General features: G+C 45.3%; 1 long non-coding RNA gene across 1 annotated transcript in view; it reads right to left on the reverse strand.

Annotated features, from left to right (window-relative positions):
* Positions 1 to 13,530, reverse strand: part of LOC309500041 — a 29,195-nt gene continuing 15,665 nt past the window's right edge. Inside the window, exon 2 of the long non-coding RNA XR_014206451.1 lies at positions 1 to 1,011. This is a non-coding gene — a long non-coding RNA (uncharacterized lncRNA). The remainder of the gene's footprint in view (positions 1,012 to 13,530) is intronic.

Genomic DNA, 13,530 nt, shown 5'->3' on the forward strand with positions numbered 1-13,530 from the left:
CATGTTTCTGCATCATTTCAGATCTTTATTTAAGCAGGACAGGCTTTACAAAGTCAAACGCAGATCAATCTTCTGCTCCATCCGAGATCCGTCAGTCGCTCAGTTCTGCGTTACGAACATCAGACCGTTTGCTTCATGTTCATGTTCAGAAACCTCATGCTAACAGGACGGGGAGTTCGGGAAATTAGCCTTGAAAACGTTTGAATCCCGGAGCTGAAATGTGAAGCGTTGGTCCGACTCTCCTGTTGTTGGTCCGTCGGGATGAGCTCACACTGCCGGGTCGAGCCTGTGTGTGTGTGTGTTTGTGTGGGTCCGACTCTCCTGTTGTTGGTCCGTCGGGATGAGCTCACACTGCCGGGTCGAGCCCGTGTGTGTGTGTGTATGTGTGTGTGTGTGGGTCCGACTCTCCTGTTGTTGGTCCGTCGGGATGAGCTCACACTGCCGGGTCGAGCCCGTGTGTGTGTGTGTATGTGTGTGTGTGTGGGTCCGACTCTCCTGTTGTTGGTCCGTCGGGATGAGCTCACACTGCCGGGTCGAGCCCGTGTGTGTGTGTGTATGTGTGTGTGTGTGGGTCCGACTCTCCTGTTGTTGGTCCGTCGGGATGAGCTCACACTGCAGGGTCGAGCCCGTGTGTCTGTGTGTGTGTGTGTGTGTGTGTGTGTGTGTGGGTCCGACTCTCCTGTTTTTGGCCCGTCGGGATGAGCTCACACTGCCGGGTCGAACCCGTGTGTGTGTGTGTGTGTGTGTGTGTGTGTGTGAGTGTGTGTGGGTCCGGCTCTCCTGTTGTTGGTTTAACGGGATGAGCTCACACTGCCGGGTCGAGCCTGTGTGTGTGTGTGTGTGGGTCTGACTCTCCTGTTGTTGGTTTGACGGGATGAGCTCACACTGCAGGGTCGAGTCTTGTGTCACACTCACACAAATATTGTCCCGTATCCATGAGAACGATCCTGGCGGAAGATGGGATTCGGCTAGAGAGGGTTTAGCAGAGACTCAGCTCTCATCTCACTCATTCTGGTAAAGAAAATCAGTAAATAAATCAAGTAATACACTCGTGCTCTTCGGTTATTTTTGACCAAAATTTTTCACAAATGTTTTTTTTTTTTTTTACTTCATCGGAATGGTACGACACTTGGTAAAGGTTTTGCCACTTGCTGTGTGAAAATTTTTTTTATAATCATGGCCATGATTGGAACAGGTTTAATGGTCCTGATAACAATAGTCACACTTGAGCTCCTCGCGGTCAGAAATGACGCATTGGAAATGAATGAGAGACGAGTTTCCTCTAGTGGAAGCGTTTGGTACTGCAGCCGAACAACATCTCACTGAAAGATCCATTTTGGAGATATCAACCTCACATTTGGAACACAACTTGTTTAGATTTAGTTTTAGAGTAAAACATGTTTTTGAAAATATGTATTTCATATAAAAACTGAAAATAGTATTTTTGCGCATTTTTCATAACAATAAACGTAAAATTCTGTAACTTTTTTTAAGTTCACTTTAAAAAAAAATTCACTTCATCAATAATCTGCCAAGGGTCGTGTTTGTAAAGAGATCAAACTTCAGTCTGTCGCTCTAAAGTATTCAAGATTTACCACAGTTTAAGTTGGACATTTAATTTTCAGGTCTATGCTCAAAAAGTAAATAAATAGATTATAAATACAGCGTAAATATAATTTAGTACCATGAAATTCCCTATAAATACAAAATATTAAATAAAAAACAATATCGAACTAAAAATTTTAATAAAAAAATTAATTTCTGTAATTTTTGACCGACACGCGAAGAGCACCGAAGTTTTAAAGGGCCCCTATTATACTATTTTAAAGTTTCCTGATGTTGTTGTGGAGTCTCCTACAACAGGTTTACATCCATCAAAGGTCAAAAAACTGTTTAATTTCCTCATAATATACATTTGCACATCACCAGATTTTCAATGACTCTCAAACGACTCGTCAGACAAATCAATCTCTCTAAATCCCGCCTTTCCATGAGCTATTCTGCTGTGATTGGCCAGGCGGCTCAGTCTGTTGTGATTGGTTTACCGCGTACAGCACATCGAAAACAAAACCGCCCATTGCCATAACAACGTCAGCTCTGCGTGTCCTGAGGCTTCCTACACCGTAAACTAAACACAGTAACGAACAATGACGTCGATTTGACCATATCAATGCGAGCGCGAGTCCGATGATGAAACACTGGAAGAACTAGTTATTCCACCCGAACCTCCATCAGGACGACTCGAGCAGGACTCAGTGTTTCTCAGTGAACCTGAACCTCCAGCAGGACGACTCCAGCAAGACTCAGTGTTTCTCAGTGAACGTGAACCTCCATCAGAACGACTCGAGCAGGACTCAGTGTTTCTCAGTGAACCCGAACCTCCAGCAGGACGACTCGAGCAGGACTCAGTGTTTCTCAGTGAACCCGAACCTCCATCAGGACGACTCGAGCAGGACTCAGTGTCTCTCAGTGAACCCGAACCTCCAGCAGGACGACTCCAGCAGGACTCAGTGTTTCTCAGTGAACCCGAACCTCCATCAGGACGACTCCAGCAAGACTCAGTGTTTCTCAGTGAACCTGAACCTCCATCAGGACGACTCGAGCAGGACTCAGTGTCTCTCAGTGAACCCGAACCTCCAGCAGGACGACTCCAGCAGGACTCAGTGTTTCTCAGTGAACCTGAACCTCCAGCAGGACGACTCGAGCAGGACTCAGTGCTTCTCAGTGAACCCGAACCTCCATCAGGACGACTCCAGCAGGACTCAGTGTCTCTCAGTGAACCCGAACCTCCATCAGGACGACTCGAGCAGGACTCAGTGTTTCTCAGTGAACCCGAACCTCCATCAGGACGACTCCATCAGGACGACTCGAGCAGGACTCAGTGTCTCTCAGTGAACCCGAACCTCCAGCAGGACGACTCCAGCAGGACTCAGTGTTTCTCAGTGAACCTGAACCTCCATCAGGACGACTCCAGCAGGACTCAGTGTTTCTCAGTGAACCTGAACCTCCATCAGGACGACTCGAGCAGGACTCAGTGCTTCTCAGTGAACCCGAACCTCCATCAGGACGACTCCAGCAGGACTCAGTGTCTCTCAGTGAACCCGAACCTCCATCAGGACGACTCGAGCAGGACTCAGTGTTTCTCAGTGAACCCGAACCTCCATCAGGACGACTCGAGCAGGACTCAGTGTCTCTCAGTGAACCCGAACCTCCATCAGGACAACTCCATCAGGACGACTCCAGCAGGACTCAGTGTCTCTCAGTGAACCCGAACCTCCATCAGGACGACTCCAGCAGGACTCAGTGTCTCTCAGTGAACCCAAACCTCCATCAGGACGACTCGAGCAGGACTCAGTGTCTCTCAGTGAACCCGAACCTCCATCAGGACGACTCCATCAGGACGACTCGAGCAGGACTCAGTGTCTCTCAGTGAACCTGAACCTCCATCAGGACGACTCGAGCAGGACTCAGTGTCTCTCAGTGAACCCGAACCTCCATTAGGACAACTCCATCAGGACGACTCCAGCAGGACTCAGTGTCTCTCAGTGAACCCGAACCTCCATCAGGACGACTCCAGCAGGACTCAGTGTCTCTCAGTGAACCCAAACCTCCATCAGGACGACTCGAGCAGGACTCAGTGTCTCTCAGTGAACCCAAACCTCCATCAGGACGACTCGAGCAGGACTCAGTGTCTCTCAGTGAACCCGAACCTCCATCAGGACGACTCGAGCAGGACTCAGTGCCTCTCAGTGAACCTGAACCTCCATCAGGACGACTCCAGCAGGACTCAGTGTTTCTCAGTGAACCTGAACCTTCATCACGATGACTCCAGCAGGACTGCAACTGAGATGCTGCAACTGTAATTCCTCACCATCAGCATTAATACGTACATGTCCATCAACAAACCCATTATTTTACTTGTACTCATTTATTTACTTAGTATTTTTGTAATATATTGCGGTGAACACGTGGAAACTGTATCAATAACAGCGCATGTATGCAATGTATACATTAGCCGAGCTCTAGCGTGAATGACTGATGTAACATAAACGTTGGTAAAACAGATCTTGCTCCATGCTTCATCTTTCCTGAAAGTAGTGAGAACGACAGACGATCTGCATTAATAGATACAGTTACAGGTAATCGTGGCCCACAGCTGTTCAGCAGAAGTATTTCAGTAAGACAGTGATAACGTGAGTTAGCCAGTTAGCAGGAGACCTACACAATATACAACTCAAAACTAAGTATTTTGAACATCATCTTTTAAGAGCAAGCGGTTTGTGAATCCTGCATTGAACTCCGAGATTTGAGAAGCAGTCGTCAGTGAAATAAAGGGAACACAGCAAAAGTGTAGGATTATACTGCTGTGATACCGTGGTAAAGATGAACTTTAACCTCTGATTCTCCACATGCTCGTCCTTGGGCAGTGAAAACACTGGCTTTACCTTCACATTATAGAGCACAGCGTCTCCTGGACATGATGCTCTCCAGTGTCCACAGGAATCAGCTGCTGGTTTGAGGTTGGAGTTTTCCCGGGTGTCTGCGCGCGCTATAAGTGGACGGGCAATATGCTAATGTGTCGTCTTGACGTCACAATGAAACGGCTTATGACTCGTTTGAAAAACGATTCATTTCATTGACTCAGAGTCGACTCTTACTTTTGAAAGACCATAACTTTATATACGGTGCATTTTCAGATTTAAAACTTTGCAGGATGTTTTCATTCACTTAGAGCTGTGTTACACACCCTAACCCTAACCCTAACCGTTACACACTACATGAAAGGCCATTTTCAAAAAACTGTTCACAGCGATGCCATAGAAGAACCTTTCAGTGATCAGTTCTTCAGAACCTTTTTTTCCTCAGTGAAAAAAAAAAAAAATCTACAAAATAATAGAAATTATTTAAATCTAAAAACCATTTCCACTGTAAAGAAGCTTTATTGCAGTGGATTCTGTGGGTGTTAAAGGTTCTTCATGGAACCATTGATGACAATAAAGAAGCTTTATTCATTTATATTTATTTTGCTGGGTACAAAAACATGACAAGTAAACAAATTTACACAAAAACAACGAAAATAAATAAATACACTCAACTCTAAACTCTCATTATTTAACATCTTAAACGTCACTAAACATCGAATCTATTCATGCCTTTGATTAAATGCGTTATTTAATATTTCGTGAAACTGCATGAAGCTGTGTATAACCTTGAACACTTATTTGAGGAGCATTAACTCTGTTTCCTAAAGTCACCAAAAACAGCAGCTGAAATGTAGAGTGATTTTAAACTGTTTCTTGAATGCGCAGGACAACCACGCACGCACACACACACACACACACACACACACACACACACACACACACACACACACACACACTCTCTCTCTCTCAAACACACACACTCACTCTCTCTCACACACACACACAACATAAACACACACTCACACCGTATGACACTGTCAGCGGGCAACTCTTGGCTCGGCCACCGTCCCGTATCACACACACACACACACCACTGTGACATCACTGCGCGCTTCTCTGGCACCGGTCGCGATGCCTGAATGATGTGTAATGGAATAAATCGCCCTTGTTCTGGACGCAGTGAGAAAAACACATCTGAAAACTGTTATCAGCAACTATGACATCAGCCGCCCTGGCCTGCACTTACACTGAGCTCATTTACTAAGTGTGTGTGTGTGTGTGTGTGTGTGTGTGTGTGTGTGTGTGTGTGTGAGTGAGTGAGTGAGTGAGTGTGAGAGATAGTGTGTGTGTGTGTGTGTGTGTGTGTGTGTGTGTGTGTGTGTGTGTGTGTGTGTGTGTGTGTGTGTGTGTGTGTGTGTGTGTGTGTGTGTGTGTGTGAGAGAGTGAGTGTGTGAGAATGAGTCTGTGTGTGTGTGTGTGTGAGTGAGTGAGTGAGTGAGTGTGAGAGATAGTGTGTGTGTGTGAGTGTGAGAGATAGTGTGTGTGTGTGTGTGTGTGTGTGTGTGTGTGTGTGTGTGTGTGTGTGTGTGTGTGTGTGTGTGTGTGTGTGTGTGTCCGATTTAAATCTGAGATCGCAAACAAAATGAAAATGTTATGCCCCTTTACACAAGAAGTAATATCAATCTATGGAGTCTCCAGAATGTCAGTGAAATTGCAGCCCAAAATACCCAACAGTTTTTTATAGCATGTTAAAATGGATACTTTTTGAGAGTGAGCAAAAACATGCCGTTTTTGTGTGTGTCCCTTTAAATGCAAATGAACTTTAGCTCTGCCTCTGTTCAGAAGAGGGCGGAGTCTTTACAGGAGCTTCAGAAACTCCGGCAATAACAAAACAGGCCAATCTCACTCATCCAGAATCCCAGAATAACCAGTAGCGAGTGCAGCCTTACGGAGAGACTCAGGAAGAGTTTCTGAATGTTAGTGGAGACATTTCTGTAGTTGTTGTGGAGTTACATTGATCATCTCATCATCATGTTTAACTTCTCCACAAGTGTCCACAGTTCCTGAGGTGTTTATAAGACAGCGGTGACATGTTCTGGTCAATAGTGTTCAGTGCTCGTCTGTGCTCAACCACACAACAGTTTCAGGCTTTGCTGGATCTTTATCATCGCGTTAGAACTGGTCTCTGTTGTCGCGTGTGGAACCAAATGTCGGCTGGTGTGTGTAAACGTGCAGATTAAGGGCCGGTAATATTATAATAAGATCCTCTTCATACGTCAGAAGGAGAGCAAAATCTGATCGCCTTATTTTCTGACACGCTTGCAGAGAAAGACTCACCGGAACACAGTTACTGGGTTTCACTTTTCATGTTTTCTAGGTTGGAGAAGCACTTGGATCCGATTATAGCACTGATATGTCTCCTTTAATTGTTCTCAGTAAAGTCAGAAAAGACAGTAAATGATGACCCATGTGTTCAGAAGATTACAGCATTCACCTGAAGCTCATAGCAGGTGTTCATTACGGTCGGGCGAGACGAAGAGAACGAGAGAACGACATAACGAGAGAACGACATAACGAGAGAACGACATAACGAGAGAACGGGAGAACGAGAGAATGATGAGAACGAGAGAATGATGAGAATGAGAGAGCGAGAGAATGAGAGAGCGAGGGAACGAGAGAATGATGAGAACGAGAGAATGATGAGAATGAGAGAGCGAGAGAATGAGAGAACTAGAGAATGATGAGAACGGGAGAAAGATGAGAACGAGAGAATGATGAGAACGGGAGAGCGAGAGAGCGAGGGAACGAGAGAGCGAGAGAATGAGAGAATGGGAGAACGGGAGAACGAAAGAACGAGAGAATGAGCGAGAGAGCGAGAGAATGAGAGAGCGAGAGAATGAGAGAGCGAGAGAATGAGAGAATGAGAGAATGAGAGAGCGAGAGAATGAGAGAACGAGAGAATGATGAGAACGGGAGAAAGATGAGAACGAGAGAATGATGAGAACGGGAGAGCGAGAGAGCGAGGGAACGAGAGAGCGAGAGAATGAGAGAATGAGAGAATGGGAGAACGGGAGAACGAAAGAACGAGAGAATGAGCGAGAGAGCGAGAGAATGAGAGAGCGAGAGAATGAGAGAGCGAGAGAATGAGAGAATGAGAGAATGATGAGAACGAGAGAATGATGAGAACGGGAGAGCGAGAGAGCGAGGGAACGAGAGAGCGAGAGAATGGGAGAACGGGAGAACGAAAGAACGAGAGAATGAGAGAGAGAGCGAGAGAATGAGAGAGCGAGAGAATGAGAGAGCGAGAGAATGAGAGAATGAGAGAACGAGAGAATGATGAGAACGAGAGAATGATGAGAATGAGAGAGCGAGAGAATGAGAGAGCGAGGGAACGAGAGAATGATGAGAACGAGAGAATGATGAGAATGAGAGAGCGAGAGAATGAGAGAACTAGAGAATGATGAGAACGAGAGAATGATGAGAACGGGAGAGCGAGAGAGCGAGGGAACGAGAGAGCGAGAGAATGAGAGAATGGGAGAACGGGAGAACGAAAGAACGAGAGAATGAGCGAGAGAGCGAGAGAATGAGAGAGCGAGAGAATGAGAGTGAGAGAACGAGAGAATGATGAGAACGAGAGAATGATGAGAATGAGAGAGCGAGAGAGCGAGAGAACGAGAGAGCGAGAGAATGAGAGAACGAGAGAATGATGAGAATGAGAGAGCGAGAGAGCGAGAGAATGAGAGAACGAGAGAATGATGAGAATGAGAGAGCGAGAAAATGAGAGAGCGAGAGAATGAGAGAATGATGAGAACGAGAGAATGATGAGAACGGGAGAGCGAGAGAACGAGAGAGCGAGAGAGCGAGAGAGCGAGAGAATGAGAGAACGGGAGAACGGGAGAACGAGAGAACGAGAGAATGATGAGAACGAGAGAATGATGAGAACGGGAGAGCGAGAGAGCGAGGGAACGAGATAACGAGAGAGCGAGAGAATGAAAGAATGGGAGAACGGGAGAACGAGAGAACGAGAGAATGAGAGAGCGAGAGAATGAGAGAGCGAGAGAATGAGAGAACGAGAGAATGATGAGAACGAGAGAATGATGAGAATGAAAGAGCGAGAGAGCGAGAGAATGAGAGAGCGAGAGAATGAGAGAATGATGAGAACGGGAGAACGAGAGAATGATGAGAACAGGAGAACGAGAGAATGATGAGAACGGGAGAATGAGAGAATGATGAGAACGAGAGAATGATGAGAACGGGAGAATGAGAGAATGATGAGAAAGGGAGAATGATGAGAACGAGAGAATGATGAGAACGGGAGAACGAGAGAATGATGAGAACGAGAGAACGAGAGAATGATGAGAACGAGAGAATGAGAGAATGAGAGAATGATGAGAACGAGAGAATGATGAGAACGGGAGAACGAGAGAATGATGAGAACGGGAGAACGAGAGAATGATGAGAACGGGAGAATGATGAGAACGGGAGAATGAGAGAATGATGAGAACGAGAGAACGAGAGAATAATGAGAACGAGAGAATGATGAGAACGGGAGAATGAGAGAATGATGAGAACGAGAGAACGAGAGAATGATGAGAACGAGAGAATGAGAGAATGATGAGAACGAGAGAATGATGAGAACGAGAGAATGAGGAGAACGAGAGAACGAGAGAATGATGAGAACGGGAGAACGAGAGAATGATGAGAACAGGAGAACGAGAGAATGATGAGAACGGGAGAATGAGAGAATGATGAGAACGAGAGAATGATGAGAACGGGAGAATGAGAGAATGATGAGAACGAGAGAACGATGAGAACGAGAGAATGAGAGAATGATGAGAACGAGAGAATGATGAGAACGGGAGAATGATGAGAACGGGAGAATGAGAGAATGATGAGAACGGGAGAACGAGAGAATGATGAGAACGAGAGAATGAGAGAATGATGAGAACGAGAGAATGATGAGAACGGGAGAATGATGAGAATGATGAGAACGAGAGAAAGGGAGAACGGGAGAACGAGAGAATGATGAGAACGGGAGAACGAGAGAATGATGAGAACGAGAGAATGAGAGAATGATGAGAACGAGAGAATGATGAGAACGGGAGAATGATGAGAATGATGAGAACGAGAGAAAGGGAGAACGGGAGAACGAGAGAATGATGAGAACGGGAGAACGAGAGAATGATGAGAACGAGAGAATGATGAGAATGAGAGAATGATGAGAACGGGAGAACGAGAGAATGATGAGAACGAGAGAATGATGAGAACGGGAGAACGAGAGAATGATGAGAACGGGAGAACGAGAGAATGATGAGAACGAGAGAATGATGAGAACGAGAGAACGAGAGAATGAGGAGAACGAGAGAACGAGAGAATGATGAGAATGGGAGAACGAGAGAATGATGAGAACAGGAGAACGAGAGAATGATGAGAACGGGAGAATGAGAGAATGATGAGAACGAGAGAATGATGAGAACGGGAGAATGAGAGAATGATGAGAAAGGGAGAATGATGAGAACGAGAGAACGAGAGAATGAGGAGAACGAGAGAACGAGAGAATGATGAGAACGGGAGAACGAGAGAATGATGAGAACGGGAGAACGAGAGAATGATGAGAACGAGAGAATGATGAGAACGAGAGAAAGAGAGAATGATGAGAACGAGAGAACGAGAGAATGATGAGAACGGGAGAATGATGAGAATGATGAGAACGGGAGAACGAGAGAATGATGAGAACAGGAGAACGAGAGAATGATGAGAACGGGAGAATGATGAGAATGATGAGAACGGGAGAACGAGAGAATGATGAGAACGAGAGAAAGAGAGAATGATGAGAACGAGAGAATGATGAGAACGGGAGAATGATGAGAACGGGAGAATGATGAGAACGAGAGAATGATGAGAATGATGAGAACGGGAGAACGAGAGAATGATGAGAACGAGAGAAAGAGAGAATGAGGAGAACGAGAGAACGAGAGAATGATGAGAACGGGAGAATGATGAGAATGATGAGAACGGGAGAACGAGAGAATGATGAGAACAGGAGAACGAGAGAATGATGAGAACGGGAGAATGATGAGAATGATGAGAACGGGAGAACGAGAGAATGATGAGAACGAGAGAAAGAGAGAATGATGAGAACGAGAGAATGATGAGAACGGGAGAATGATGAGAACGGGAGAATGATGAGAACGAGAGAATGATGAGAACGGGAGAATGATGAGAATGATGAGAACGGGAGAACGAGAGAATGATGAGAACGAGAGAAAGAGAGAATGATGAGAACGAGAGAACGAGAGAATGATGAGAACGAGAGAATGATGAGAACGAGAGAACGAGAGAATGATGAGAATGATGAGAACGGGAGAACGAGAGAATGATGAGAACGAGAGAACGAGAGAATGATGAGAACGAGAGAACGAGAGAATGATGAGAACGAGAGAACGAGAGAATGAGGAGAACGGGAGAACGAGAGAATGTTGAGAACGGGAGAATGATGAGAATGATGAGAACGGGAGAACGAGAGAATGATGAGAACGGGAGAACGAGAGAATGATGAGAACGGGAGAACGAGAGAATGATGAGAACGGGAGAATGATGAGAATGATGAGAACGGGAGAACGAGAGAATGATGAGAACGGGAGAACGAGAGAATGATGAGAACGGGAGAATGATGAGAATGATGAGAACGGGAGAACGAGAGAATGATGAGAACGGGAGAATGATGAGAATGATGAGAACGGGAGAATGATGAGAATGATGAGAACGGGAGAACGAGAGAATGAGGAGAACGAGAGAATGATGAGAACGAGAGAACGAGAGAATGATGAGAACGGGAGAACGAGAGAATGATGAGAACGGGAGAACGAGAGAATGATGAGAACGGGAGAACGAGAGAATGATGAGAACGAGAGAAAGAGAGAATGATGAGAACGGGAGAACGAGAGAATGATGAGAACGGGAGAACGAGAGAATGATGAGAACGAGAGAACGAGAGAACGAGAGAATGATGAGAACGAGAGAATGATGAGAATGATGAGAACGGGAGAACGAGAGAACGAGAGAATGATGAGAACGAGAGAACGAGAGAATGATGAGAACGAGAGAACGAGAGAATGATGAGAACGAGAGAATGATGAGAATGATGAGAACGGGAGAACGAGAGAATGATGAGAACGAGAGAACGAGAGAATGATGAGAATGATGAGAACGAGAGAATGATGAGAATGATGAGAACGGGAGAACGAGAGAATGAGGAGAACGAGAGAAAGAGAGAATGAGGAGAACGAGAGAACGAGAGAATGATGAGAACGAGAGAATGATGAGAATGATGAGAACGGGAGAACGAGAGAATGAGGAGAACGAGAGAAAGAGAGAATGAGGAGAACGAGAGAACGAGAGAATGATGAGAACGAGAGAATGAGAATGATGAGAACGGGAGAACGAGAGAATGATGAGAACGAGAGAAAGAGAGAATGATGAGAACGAGAGAACGAGAGAATGATGAGAATGATGAGAACGGGAGAATGATGAGAATGATGAGAATGAGAGAAAGGGAGAACGGGAGAACGAGAGAATGAGGAGAACGAGAGAAAGAGAGAATGAGGAGAACGAGAGAATGATGAGAACGAGAGAATGATGAGAATGATGAGAACGGGAGAATGATGAGAATGAGAGAATGATGAGAATGATGAGAATGAGAGAATGATGAGAATGAGGAGAACGAGAGAAAGAGAGAATGAGGAGAACGAGAGAACGAGAGAATGATGAGAACGAGAGAATGATGAGAATGATGAGAACGAGAGAATGATGAGAATGAGAGAATGATGAGAATGATGAGAACGAGAGAATGATGAGAATGATGAGAACGAGAGAATGATGAGAATGATGAGAACGAGAGAATGATGAGAACGGGAGAATGATGAGAACGGGAGAATGATGAGAACGAGAGAATGATGAGAACGAGAGAATGATGAGAATGATGAGAACGAGAGAATGATGAGAACGAGAGAATGATGAGAACGGGAGAATGATGAGAACGAGAGAATGATGAGAACGGGAGAATGATGAGAACGAGAGAATGATGAGAACCAGAGAATGATGAGAATGATGAGAACGAGAGAATGATGAGAACGAGAGAATGATGAGAACGGGAGAATGATGAGAACGGGAGAATGATGAGAACGAGAGAATGATGAGTACGAGAGAATGATGAGAATGATGAGAACGAGAGAATGATGAGAACGAGAGAATGATGAGAACGAGAGAATGATGAGAACGAGAGAATGATGAGAACGAGAGAATGATGAGAACGGGAGAATGATGAGAACGAGAGAATGATGAGAACGAGAGAATGATGAGAACGAGAGAATGATGAGAACGGGAGAATGATGAGAACGAGAGAATGATGAGAATGATGAGAACGAGAGAATGATGAGAATGATGAGAACGAGAGAATGATGAGAACGAGAGAATGATGAGAACGGGAGAATGATGAGAACGAGAGAATGATGAGAACGAGAGAATGATGAGAACGAGAGAATGATGAGAACGAGAGAATGATGAGAACGGGAGAATGATGAGAACGAGAGAATGATGAGAATGATGAGAACGAGAGAATGATGAGAACGGGAGAACGAGAGAATGATGAGAACGGGAGAATGATGAGAACGAGAGAATGATGAGAACGGGAGAACGGGAGAATGATGAGAACGGGAGAACGAGAGAATGATGAGAACGGGAGAATGATGAGAACGAGAGAATGATGAGAACGGGAGAACAGGAGAATGATGAGAACGAGAGAATGATGAGAATGATGAGAACGAGAGAATGATGAGAACGGGAGAAAGAGAGAATGAGGAGAACGAGAGAACGAGAGAATGATGAGAACGGGAGAACGAGAGAATGATGAGAACGAGAGAACGAGAGAATGATGAGAACGGGAGAACGAGAGAATGATGAGAACGAGAGAATGATGAGAATGATGAGAACGGGAGAACGAGAGAATGAGGAGAACGAGAGAACGAGAGAATGATGAGAACGAGAGAATGATGAGAACGGGAGAAAGAGAGAATGAGGAGAACGAGAGAACGAGAGAATGATGAGA

Source organism: Leuciscus leuciscus (assembly GCF_965113295.1).
Source record: "Leuciscus leuciscus genome assembly, chromosome: 5".
NCBI classification, from domain to species: domain Eukaryota; kingdom Metazoa; phylum Chordata; class Actinopteri; order Cypriniformes; family Leuciscidae; genus Leuciscus; species Leuciscus leuciscus.